Consider the following 13644-nt stretch of genomic DNA (forward strand, 5'->3'; position numbering starts at 1 on the left):
CAAAGAAGATAAAAACGTTATAAAAACTGAAGATATTCTAGCATCAAAGTAACATATGAGAGTAACTTTTAGAGAAGCAGCAATAAAGCAGTGTATAAAGTTTTTTGAGGAAGATAATCACAAGTATATATATATATATATATATATATATATATATATACAGGGTGTTCGGGATAAATTTGACATATTTATAATTAATTATATTTTTCCGTAAGTTACATGTATTAACACACACTTCTCTTCATTTAAAAGTTTGGACCCTTCTTCATTCATATACAAGATGTCAGAAAGGATGGATAGCTGGAACCCACCTGAATCATGGAAGAGAATAACTTGTATCATGATGATTCGTGCCCGCCATCAAAATAAGGATATTACGACTGCTGCCCAATGCTCCCTGAATACAGTAAAAACAATCAGGCATGAACTAGAGACTTGCAATGGTGACTACGAGGATGTAGCAAGAAGAAAGATCCCTAGCAGACGATCTGATTGCGTTCGTACAGCAGAATTCCTCGCAAATCTGCAGGAACAGGTGTTGAAGAACCCTGGCATTGGAATTCGGGCTTTGTTCGTGGAGTTGCTAACTGTAGTCAAGCCCTGGATAACAAGGGTAGCCAATGGTAGGCCGTATGTATGGCAGCAGGATTCGGCCCCTTGCCACACCTCTGGGAAAAGTCAAAAATGGTTGTCTGAAAATTTCTACGACTTCACCAGTCCAAATGTTTGGCCTCCAAACTCCCCAGACCTTAACCCCATGGATTATTTTGTATGGGGCGCAGTTGAAAAAGACACCAATCGCACTTCCAGTAATACAAAAGCCCAGTTAATGGGTAAAATTAAAACAGTTTTTGCGGCCCTTCCCAGGGAGACTGTAGCATCAGCTTGTTCGAGGTTCCGAAGCAGAATTGAAGCTGTGATCGATGCTAATGGTGGTTATTTTGAGTAAATCTTGTTGATAGTATTGTAATTAACTCTGCCTGTAATGTTTTTTTGTCAATTCATTAAATTTAATAGATACAAAGAAGATTTTCTTTTTCCTTACGAAACTGTCAAATTTATCCCGAACACCCTGTATATATATATATCAGTAATTGAGTAGATGAAATTCAACCAATATGCTCAAATATGGAAGTATAAAATGTTTTACAGTGCATAATGTTCAGAAGGCCTAGTCAGACTAGTTGGTTGAATTCTGGATTGACTGGAGATCTCATAGCACTCATCTATAGAGAAATTAAACAGCATGAGAATTACAGAGGAATTTTCCTATTCAGCATTTCAGGTAACAGGCATACTTGAGAAGAGGCTAAGAAAAATCCTAAGAGGGAAACTGGAGAAGAACAAGCTGGATTCAGGTTAAATAGAGGTTGTCAGTATCAGATTTTCACTTTAAGACAAACAACTGAGAAATCATGAGAATATACTACTCAACTCCAGACTCACTGAATCATCTTTTTGTCTTTCTTAATTTCATATATTCCTGTCCTTTGGAACAGTCTTTCCCAATGTATAAAAACTTCCAACTCCCAAGAAATATTAACAGATTCCTTTCTTCTCTCTAATCATTTGCGCACACATACACGGCATTGTTGTGTTACAGGTCTTGAGAGTTCTTGAGTTTAAAGTTGATACAGATGATATCATATTCTTAAGTAAATCCAAGTCTTTAGAGACTCTTGAACTAAACAGAATAATTGCTGTAACAGTTTGGCGTGAAAATCAGCAATAAAAAAGACTAGAACTGTGAAAAAACAGTCCAGACCATGGGAACCATTCAACTGTTTTCTTAATATCAATTGAGAATTTCCTCATTATGCAAGGATGGTGTCAAAAAAGAAGCAACAAATTATAAGGGAATTAATATTTCTGAAATGTTACTTAAGGTCTTGAAAAGATTAGTAGGAGTCCAAGTTCAGCACCAGATGAACTGTGAATCCATACTCTGCAGACAGAATGACTTTATTAAGATCAACATTTTAATATGCTGCTCTTATTTTATGCTAACATTACAACTGAGTAAGATAATGGAAATGGATATGATCTTCATCAGTAAGTTATAAAAGCAAAAGATTCAACAAAATTAGATAGCTGTCATGGCCGGAGGAAAAGATTAATTAAAATGTATGTATAACAATTATTTAGCGATGTGAAACATGTTGGTACTGTTATGTTTTTGTGTGTAAATATATATAGAAAAAATTAATTAAAAAAAAAAGATGAAAATGAATAAGAGGGAAGATAAGAATGTAGATTGTTCTAATGATCAGCAGTAAAACGGGGGTAAAAAAAATCTGTTTTGGGAGTGTGGAATTAAATGGTAAAGTTGAAGAGCTGCTGATGCATGTGAATATACAGATATAAGAAAGAATGGAGAATTATCAATGCCAATTTGGATGTACAGTGGCCATGATATATCTATACAAAAGCACACAACAGAAACTGAAGACATGAAAGATGGAGTAAATGGGTGAGTGAATGGATCATTAATCAACCTGTTTGTTCCATTCTGTACTGTGTCAAGTATTTTATGAAGCATTTTGGGGAAACTACACTAAATTGTTCAATGATTTTCCAGAGTTCAGTCAATAATAACATCCTTTGGTTGGAAAGACCTGAATATGAATACCACACAGGACATGAAAAATTTTTATAAGGAATTTCTAACTAAAGGTGAGTTAGCTAGTCTCACACAGAGGTGGAAGAATTTTTCTCTCAAAAACTTGTTTATCACCCCTATGACAGCATTAATTAGGTTTCTATGAAGCCAAGATATTTGTGAGAGGCTGTTGTGCCTAACACAAAGAAGAATGCAAGATAATAGTTGTTAACAGGTAAATTACAAGAAGTAATTTACATTGTACATCAGTAAAATGGGTGAGATACAGATTTTATAATTTTTTTTTTACTTCTTATTTATTTTATTACATAATTCAGAAACCCTGTCTAAAGACCAAACAGAACTTTTAAGTCACTTCAGGCCTCTAATATGCAGTAGTTTCCCACTGGGCAATGAAATTCATCTCCTGCCTCAAGACAATCAAAACATCCATATGAATGGCAGAATTCAAACCTGAGGCCTGGTTGGAGACAGCAGGTGTGCTAACTGCTTGACCAACCAGATCAGCTTCATTGTGATATGATTATGCAAATAAGAAGTTAGTTATTCCAAGGAGAGACATTTCATCTTGTCGAGAGATCTGAATATTATCAAAAGTAAGACTGGTAAAGAACACTTCTTCATCTGCAAGAAATAAGACAGATTTCAGTTTTTCTAGCATTCAAGTCAATCATTTTGTCTTTGGCTATTCATTCGATGACTTCGGCTTTTGGATGTAGATAGTCCTTCTATGTTTAAGGAACAAATCTTGAGAGAGTGTTGTTTAGGGGACATAACTTACTTTTTGAAGCTTGCCCTCCTCCCAAACATGACCACTTGAGCAACATGACCCGGAGCAACATGACCCTTGTTACTCCGGGCGACGATCGAGCCGGCATGGAGTTTTTTGAGTCGTGTTTTTTTTTTATAATCATTGTTGCTGCAAGTGGTCCAGGAATTCTGGTTTGAGACATTAGCTTCATGTTACCAGTATTACATCTGTGGGGTTTCTTGTGTCTGAAGCACTAGCAATGCACCACAAGGGTGACACTACTGGCAGGGGGGCACAGGGAAGGCTGTTTCAATCGAGGGATGACTGCACACGCACACACGCACGCACGCACACACACACACACACACACACACACACACACACACACACACACACACACACACACACACACACACACACACACACACCATCCACCATTATATGCAGTGAATGACCTGAGAGAAAACTGTCAATTCATTTGCAATGTAAAGATGACAGACCATAAGATGACAATTTTCTGAGAAGTCCTTGATATCAAACCCTATTTTGAAAATGTTAAGAGCAACAACACAGATTTCTACAAACCATTCCATGGTATGTGTCCAGACATGGCTGGTGTAAGATTATACATAGATGATGATGATATTATAAATAAATAAATTTTATAAAGGTATATTGAAAGCAATGACCTGTTTTAATTGAAATCTATCAGGCTTCTGAAATTCACTGTTACTTTTTTTTTTTTTTTTTAAATAATAGCTACAAAATTTAATTCCACAGTTTCCAATGAAGTGAAATGTTTCTCAAATTCATACAGCACATAATTAATGTTGAAGACGATTATGTAATCAGAGCATTAAATGCATGCTCTGTACATTTATGTATGATGAAAAAAATATAAAAAGATTTGACCCTATATAGTTAGAGCTCTCCCTCTTATCATTAATATAAGATAAAAAGATAAAGACTTGCCAACCCAAGAGGTAAGTAATGTCTGTGAATAGCATTCTTATTTGGACATAATGTAAGTAGACGAAACAAAAACATTTAGATGAGGAGGAAAAAAAAAAGATAAATAAAGTAAAATAAAGCAGACAAAATCTTTGTGGGAAATTATTATGGAATAGCACTGATAAAAATAGAGGATAATAAACGAGTGACCAAGTAGTAGATAGTATATATGAATACAGAAAAAAAAATCACAAAGAATGCAAATCACAATACAGGTATCCCTCGATTAACACAGTTAATTAATCCCTCGATGTTACTGCATATATCAAAATCGCATTAATCAAATCTAATAATCAATGGTAAAAATTACAATTCGTCCATGATCGATTATTGTATTAATAATTCGTTTTATATGGTACTCTTTTAGGAAAGATAAAAAATGAATGCAAAGTAAATGTTTAATAAATACTCATACCTACATGATTTACTGCAATTTTTTTATCAAAATAAGTTATCAAGAGTCATTTGAACAGTTTTAGTTTTTTTCTTATCGGCATAAATTCTACAATAACAAGCAAAATGACTCCCAGACCTTGACAAACAAGCAATAAAACAAAGAAAAAACACTGCAAATATAATACATGACGGTACAAATTAAGTGGATGTTGAATCCAATATTATTTCATAGTCGAATATAGAAATTACAAGAGTTTCATGCCAAATATATAGAAACTAAAAGTTTCGGCAGATGCAAACATAAGCAATCTTATGGGCAACTCGAGTAAAGGTAAAGTAAGCTCCAGATCACTTTCCTTAGTATTTTCCATAATGTAAAGTATGAGTAACCATAATGTATGATTAATAAGCCTTTGGCTCTCTATTTCAGTAATAGATGGTTTATTTATTTTCAGTTACAATCTAGAAATTATTGAACAAATAATAATAAAAAAAAAAAACTAAACTATAATATACTGACATCAGAGGTCATGGTATCTGTCAGATAAAATTTAGTGTCAAATATCACAAACCTTTATATAACATTTGTTAAACCAAACTGACAGCAAAAAACAGTGCGGAATATCACTCGTAACACATGAATGTACAGCTACTCATGACCTCCAAGCTATACACTGAATTGTGTAAGAATATTTATATTAAACATTTTGCATGCATCTGTCAGATTAGCTGCGAGCTCTGCAGGGTTAATGGCACGTTAATCAAAACTCTTGCCGCATATATCAAGGGATTGCTGCAATTAATTTCGCCACGTTAAGCAAGGGATGCCTATATAATGAAAACTGGAGGGCAAGAATAAAGCAATGAAAACATAAAGGAAAAATTCTAGGGCTCCTCTCTCTCTCTAACTCCCATCACCATGTACTTAACATTTATTTAGTGCTCACACATTCTTTTATATATACACATACTGGCCACTAAATTACAAACTTTAATTGTAATGTTCACATTTTGGAAACTTATGGAGACAACTACAGTGTTTAAGTAAAACTTTAGTTTAATATAAACCAAAATCATAGTTGTCTCCATAATTTTCCAAAATGTATACGGATCACTGTGTAAGCCTAAAAGAAAGGATTATTGTAATGTTCTTTTCGACCACAAACTGGGTTTAACTGGTTGGAAGTTTTTTTTTTATTGTAAAGTAATAGCCTACTAGTTTTGCCGACTTGACTGTTGGCTTCACCTGGGCACACAGGGTGACAAAACAGCTTAAAAAAGAAACAACTAAGGATATCAGTTTAAAACATAAACGAATGTTAAATGTTATCTAAATTCAAATAAAACACTACATTAAACGCATGGAGCGTGTATATTATCAGTTATACATATACGATTTATAATTGGGAGCAAAATTGAACTCCAATGTGTTGAGCAATCTTATGAGACTTTTCCATATGTCACCAAGGATCATCCCTTGGTTTCTGTTTGGATTACCTCTTGCACGGATAACTACTGCAGCTTCTTTGATTTTGCGGGAACGAAAATCTTCTTCCAAGTATCTCCACCATACTGATGGTTTTGGATCTAATTGTGACAAGATGTCTTTTTCAAACTTCTCCATAAACAAATCAGCACATGGGGAAGAATAGAGGGCTACCCATTGCAAGACCGATAGTTGTTTATAGATCTTTTCATTCTATTTGAAGTAGTTTGAAGTGAGACAATGTCTATAAAGATGAGTTGAGGAAATAGATTGTTTATGATGGTTATGCCTTCATCTACTTGGACATTGGTAAACAAGGACACAACATCCAGGCTAGTAATAATATCTGTTTCTGAAATGGAGATGTTTCTCAGCTTTTCAATGAAATGTTGTGTATTTCTAATTTATGTGTCCATATTACAAATATGTGCTTTCAAAAGATAAGCTAGGTGTTTTGATAGTAGCTAGGTAGGGTTAATCCCATCTACTATTGAACAAAGAGGTATTCCGTTTTTGTAAACTTTTGGTGAACCATATAATTGTGGTGTCAGCAGATGTAATGACTTCAATTTCTTTTTGAGATCTATCAGCCAATTGTCCATATTGCATAGTAGGTTGTTTGTTTCTGTATGGTTCGCCCAGGTGGGATCTGAATCTAATTCACAATAAGTGGATGTGTCTGAGAGCAACTCAGAGATCTTTGATTTATAATCTCTAGTTTTTAAAATTATGGTGGAGTTTCCTTTGTCCATCTTAAGGATAATTATTCCATCGTTTTTCTTTAAAGTTGTTAGTGCTCTTTTTTCTGAAGGGGCGATGTTTCTGTTCCATGGTCGTGAAGATGATAGGATTATAGTGGTCTTCAATCTCAAGTCATTAGCAACTAGTTCAGGTTGAGAAAGAAGCGCCTTCTCTATGTTGCACATAATATCAACTTTCGGAATACACTCTGGAGCGAAAGCAGAAGTCAGCATCCTTAAGAAAGGTATTAACTATGTATTCCAAGTATATTCCAAATTATGGACTCTACAACTGTGTTATAAATAATCATTTTAATTTGGGAAATTAAAATAAAATAAAATAAATTATTTATAACATGGTTATAGAGTCCATAATTTGTATAAAACGGATTTCTTCTGGTGTAAACACACAAACTAGTAGATAAACAGTAAAGACAAACAAAAGATGACAACCACTATGTAGTTATACAAGACTGATGTTTTTTCAAACAGTTCTAATTGTGTGTTGCATTGTTCAGCATGCTGTGCATGTTTACACATTAAGGAATGGATGTTTACACATTTATGAACAAGGCTTTGGGTTTATAATTAGATATTTTGGATCTAATGCCATTTCCAAGGATTCCCAAATTTTTCTCTTGGTTATGTCACAGCAATGGTGTAATAGTTCAGATTTATCCCGTAACATTGGATGTCTCATTGCTGGAGCATCTTATGTGTCAGATGCAGAGAGCACATGTGAAGACAAATCTGAGGCCTCATTTCTATGGTATTCAATATCTTGGATGTGTTCTTCAATGTGTTACTCAATAAATTTTGAGCAACACATTGAAGAACACATCCGAGGGGTGCTGGTCGGCTGTTGGCTGCACACAGTGCAGCCAACATTCACATATTTATCAGTAGAGAGATAGAGTGAGAGTTGTCTAGCTGTATGGATTAACATGCAGTGGGGAGATCATGAGAACTGTGTAGCTGTAACAGCACTTCACAAGGTTGGAATACAGCCACCTTATTTTCAACATGCTAAAAACACTCAGGATCAGTAGGATATTTGTGTATCAAACTATTAACCGTTATAATGATACAAAAACATATCTGACTGCCAAAAAACAGGTCAACCACGCTACTTTAGGATGAACAGCTTGTGAGGGCTGTGAAGTTGTCATAATCCTGTGAGAACACAGAATGTGATGTCATGAAAGATGGATGTTTCGCTGATGACTTGGGGTGAGAGCTTATCATCATTCTACTGGACACTTCCTAACACCTTGACTTATGCAGCAGAGGGTGATAAAATCAGAAGCACTTCTCTGGCAGTACATGAGCAGCAGAAACAGAGATACCCTCTTCACAGATGAGATTTTCACCATTGAAGAGTCATTTAACCATCAACCTGACAATTTACGCCTAATATCTTAAGAATGTAGAATTCTCAGCTATCATGGTGTAATATGAAGAATAAATAAATTAAAAACCCTGCATAAAAGATAATAGATGAATTAATTAAAAGAAAAAGAAATATTCTTGCATCCAATAAAATATATAAAATATAAAGGTGTTTGTTGAACTAACTAACTAACTAACTAACAAAAAGAAAGAATATATATTAATGTTGTAATATGACATAAAAGAGAAAATTTAACTAAATAAGACAGAAAAGGATTAGTCATAAGAGATGGTATGTGAGAGGCTAGAGATTAAAATATTTAAGTAAGTTCATAGAGAAATTTTGGAAAGGGGATTAAGTTAGAGGCTAGCAAAAGAAAAACAACAGACTATCGCTCAGGGCCGATTCCCGGATTAAGACATCGTTACAGGCTCGCCGACCAAAGGATGTTTGGCAGAAAAACGCCACCCTAATCAGTGTCGGTGAAGTAAAATCAAGAAGGGGGTGGAGAAAAGAAGTTATAGTAGGTGCCGTTAGGAGAGCAAGTATAAAAGGGTTGGAACCCCCCCCCCCCCCCACACACACACACTGGACTTTTAGGCTTTTAGACCTTTTTGGGCTTTTGGTTCTGTTCCAGGAGAGTTCTTCGCGAGCTCCTTCGTATGGGTTTCACAGTGTTTTCCTGAGTGGCGAGATTGGAGTTATATCTCCATTGTCACAACACGGAAACAAAAGTGAGTGGAATTTCGGTTCCATATTTCCTATGTAAGAAGCGAAGAATGCCATATAGTCGAGGAAAAGAATGCATATTCTTTGTGTTTCAACTTCAGTGACAACCACGAAAAAGGGAAAGCTGTAAAGAAATCGATATCCACGTCGCGAGTTGCACAGCTGTTATTTAGACGATTCAAAGTGTGTCCTGAATAACGAAAGGTAAAGACCGCGTAGGCATAGTTCAATTCAAAAGGGAACATAGGAGAAGCAGATTATCGGAGAGGTTATACCAGGATACTTCAAATCAGAAAAAGATAGAGGCCCATATGGAAAACTCAGGAAAGAAAGGTACTGTAAATTACATCTCGTGTTAACTAAGATTCGTCTGTATTAGTTATCATTATTCTAATACTAAACTGTTGAAGTGACCAAGAAAACAATACTAGGACTTTAGTATCTGACAGAATATATTGAAAGTTAGCTGGCTAGTGTTAATGTTATATGAGTTATTTAGTGTCCTGAGAATTTTGCATGTCTATTATATTGTATAAGAAAGTTTAAATGTCATAGTTATGTGTTAGTGCAGTGAATGGTTTAGTTAAGCTACTTAAGTTTGGATAGTTAAATAGTGTGAATTAATCTTATATGTCCATGTCATATGAAGTTATGTGTTGAATGTGTATGGCGACATGATCGTAATACCCACTATAGGATCATAGCTTAATTATTTATGATAAGCTAATGTCAGTTTGTAAATATTTAGTATAGCATTGAATTGAGTAATAACTAAAATATGAATTGTACCATGTTAAGGAAATTAATAAACCTTTTGTCCAATGATAAAACAGTTGTCTGAAATTGCTGTCCAATGCACCACTTGAAAAATTACGAACCTAATCACGCGGGAAATTAATGTGTTAAGAAACGAGATAAAGTGTCACGACTGCAACATAGTTACACTTTCAGACATATTTTAGTTCTTTCTCCTTGTTTTTGTATATAATATCTCAAACTAAATATCCCAAAAGGCTCAGTATAATACAAATATTAGGGGTACTAAGGGGAGAAATAACTTAAGTATTAATAAAATTTTGGTGATATCTCGAGTATAGATAATAGTAGAACATAGATGAGAGGAAATTACTAGTTAGAATAAAAATCATAAATTGGGACACAACAATAGGGTATAAGCCCCGGATGATCACACAGCATGTGCCATAGCACCCAGGATTTAGAGAAGTCATCACCCTGCATCAGTGATGGTTTGATGGGGTGGAGGGTGATGTATCTGGAGTATCCAAGTTACATTTTTGCAAGAAAGGGGTCAAAACCTCCAACAAAAGTGTATCAAGATGCCGTGACAGAGTCTGTGGTATGGCCCTGTTTCACGGTAGGCAGTAGAACTTCCAACAGGACTCAACTCGGTCCCTGCATACAAGGCAAGGGCACACAACAGTGGTTGGAGGTGAATGTGTCTACCAGATATCACCATCTGATTGGCCATCTGGAAGTCCCAATCTGAATACAATGGACTTAAAATGTGGTTAGAGCTTGAGAGAGTAGCCTGAAAGAAACGACACCTCAGCATAACCAGCCTCAAGGTGGATTTGAAGCAAGCAGTGGCAGTGTTTCATAGGTTATTTCAGTTGAATAATGTGTGTTCCACAATTGACCTCATAGACTTCAGGCATGCGTGAAGGCAAAAGGGAGGCATTCAAACATTGAGTGCTGCTACATGCATGTTATAAGTGTGGTTTGTATGTGGAAAGCTGTAAATGATTTATTGATATCTTAAAGGTTTATGCACCGTTCAAGTTGTGAACAGCATTTATGGCTAGATTAAGTACCCAAATCACCAGACAAGATCAGCTCTCTTTGCTTGGACTAACGCTTACTTCCAGTCTTTCCTGGCATAAACACATCACATCAATAGCTTCCTCACCATTCAAGAAACTTGGCATTCTCTTTCATTCAAGATGCTAATTTAAACCCAACTAAACTCTTAACAATATACAAATCCCAAATTCACCATACTTAGAATACTGCTCACATGTCTGGGGGTAAAGCACATTAAACTTCTATAAAAATTTTTGATGCTGTCCAGAGGAGAGTAATTCAGTTCACATTCATAGAGAAGGATTTATGGAGACACAACACACGTGGTAGAATAATTACTTTACTTAACATTAGGAAAGTAAAAGAAAGAAATCAGTTCACAGATTATCTCTCTTCCAGATTCATTTTAATCTCTATCTCACAGGTCCAGTGTTTCAGCACTGTGTCTACTCCACAGGTACCTCATGGTCAATGCTCCAGTGAATTGGCAACCATAATTTCTCCACTCTATTGCACCTGTTAATATAAGAGCTGCAGCTGACCAGCACTCCCTTTACTGTACAACTGTGCACACGCATAAATCGAACCTGTTCCTATTCATCTTTTATCCTGTCTACCTTTGTCCTCTGGAACAGCCTTACCCAAGCAGTATTCCCAAACAACTACAACTTATCAATAAACACTAATTAGTTAGTCAAAAATCCAGAAACCATTAGATTCTAATTCATAGGTGAATTTAATGATAGGATGTTGATGAGTGAGGTACTCATGACAAAGAAGTGAAGGCAGTCCACAGCTCCAGAATATATTGTCTCTCGTAGACAGGCTTATACATTGGTTATGCATTACTAAATCACTTAAGGAATTGAACAACGTAGATACGAATATAAATTAAATTACACTTTAATAAATATTTCCGATGTTTCGGCAACGTCATGTTGCCATTTTCAAAAGAAACTTACAAAAAGGCACGTGCATGTAGGCACTACAACACAGTAACAGAGAATGATGAGATGAAGCTATTGTTCTCCTAGAAGTCCTGATGGTGCCCTCTAGCGGGCTAAGTAGGTGTTCTTGGCCGTTGGGCTGAAGGTCTGCTGATGCAAGCGTCCCAAATTTGGGGCAGTCGCATACAACCAAATTTTACCGTATTGGCGGGAAGGCCCACCAATACGGTAAAATGAAGTTGAAGCTGTCTAGACAATTAAATCGTCTAACTTTCCTGAAATGCTGCCGGGATAATAAGGTAATCCCAGACTGTGTAAAATTCAAGCATCGTTTTGTTTCACAAAATGCTCTCCGTATATATAACCACACTAGCTACACATTGCTTCGCGAACAAATCACCGCCATGCGGTTTCTCTTAGCGGAAATTAACGAAGCTATTCGTGCCTTCGAAGATGAGCTTTCGTGCACTTTAAATCACAAACTGTGGTCTATTTTACATGATGTCTCGTGTACCTCTGCAGACAAAGAATTTGAAAAAATACAAGGCCCACAGATGAAAAAATTTGAAAAATTAAAAAAGAACTCTACCGTCAATCCAAAACTTGCTACCAACACTGTAATCAACCTTTCTTCAGTCATCCTGAAGCACTCAACACGCTTTCACGTGGCCACAACTTCGCCATTGCTCCCAGAAAAATACCTAGTGAGGATATTATGATCCAGATCGAACACAGAATCCGCCACCTTCCACATCAAATCGCCAACAGTGTAAGACTGGATGTAGCTTGTGTCCTCTCCAAAGCAAGACCACCAAAAACCAACAAGGAATATAAAGCTCTACAGAAAATGAGGAATAATAAAGAATTAGTTATTATCAAAGCGGATAAGGGAAATGCAACTGTAGTACTTAACCAAAAGGATTACAAAGGTAAGCTTAATGCTCTTCTATTAGATCCGGCTACTTACCTCCCTATCAAATACAATCCCACCAACTCACAAATTAGAAAACTTCACCTTCACAGGCTCCTTAAGAAAGTCACTTCTTGGCCTGTAAAAGTTGCCACCATATTAAAGACATTTAACTCTATACCCCACCGCCCGTATTTACGGACTCTCAAAAATACATAAAGAAAATGTGCCATTACATCCCATAGTGGATGGCATTGATTCCCCCACATACAAACTAGCTAAACATTTGGCCAAAGAGCTCACACACTATACTGGCAACACACCATCACACACAAAAAACTCAGCCCATTTCAAAGCCAGCATAGAAAACCTTACACTCCAACATACTGACATAATGGTCAGCTTTGATGTGTCCTCTTTATTTACAAATGTCCCACTCAAGGAAACTTTAGAGCTAATCCAAGCTAAATTTTCTCACGATATCTCAGCCTTATTCCAGTTCACAATGAACTCAGGCTATTTCATTTGGCAGGGAAAATTCTACAAACAAATAGAGGGGACAGCCATGAGTTCACCACTCTCCTCACCCTTGGCCAATTTCTTTATGAAGACCTTTGAAGAAAAAGCCTTAGCCTCTGCCCCACAAAAACAACTATATGGCTTTGCTACGTTGATGATGTGTTCACTATTTGTCGACATGGCTCTGAAACACTCCTCTCCTTCTTAACACACTTAAACAACCAACACTCCAGAATCAAGTTCACTCTGGAAAAAGAGGAAAACAGCAGCCTCCCTTTTTTCTCAGTTTCTAGAAAACCAACCCATACAGGCAGATATATTCAC

At 36.1% G+C, this 13644-nt stretch overlaps 1 protein-coding gene across 2 annotated transcripts in view; it reads right to left on the reverse strand.

Moving 5' to 3' along the window:
• Positions 1–13644, reverse strand: part of LOC150108117 (uncharacterized) — a 246960-nt gene that overhangs the window by 125406 nt on the left and 107910 nt on the right. The window lies entirely within an intron of this gene.

Source organism: Typopeltis vanoorti, chromosome 3, assembly GCF_054136105.1.
Source record: "Typopeltis vanoorti isolate ZY-2024b chromosome 3, IOZ_Tvanoo_1.0, whole genome shotgun sequence".
Lineage (NCBI taxonomy): Eukaryota > Metazoa > Arthropoda > Arachnida > Uropygi > Thelyphonidae > Typopeltis > Typopeltis vanoorti.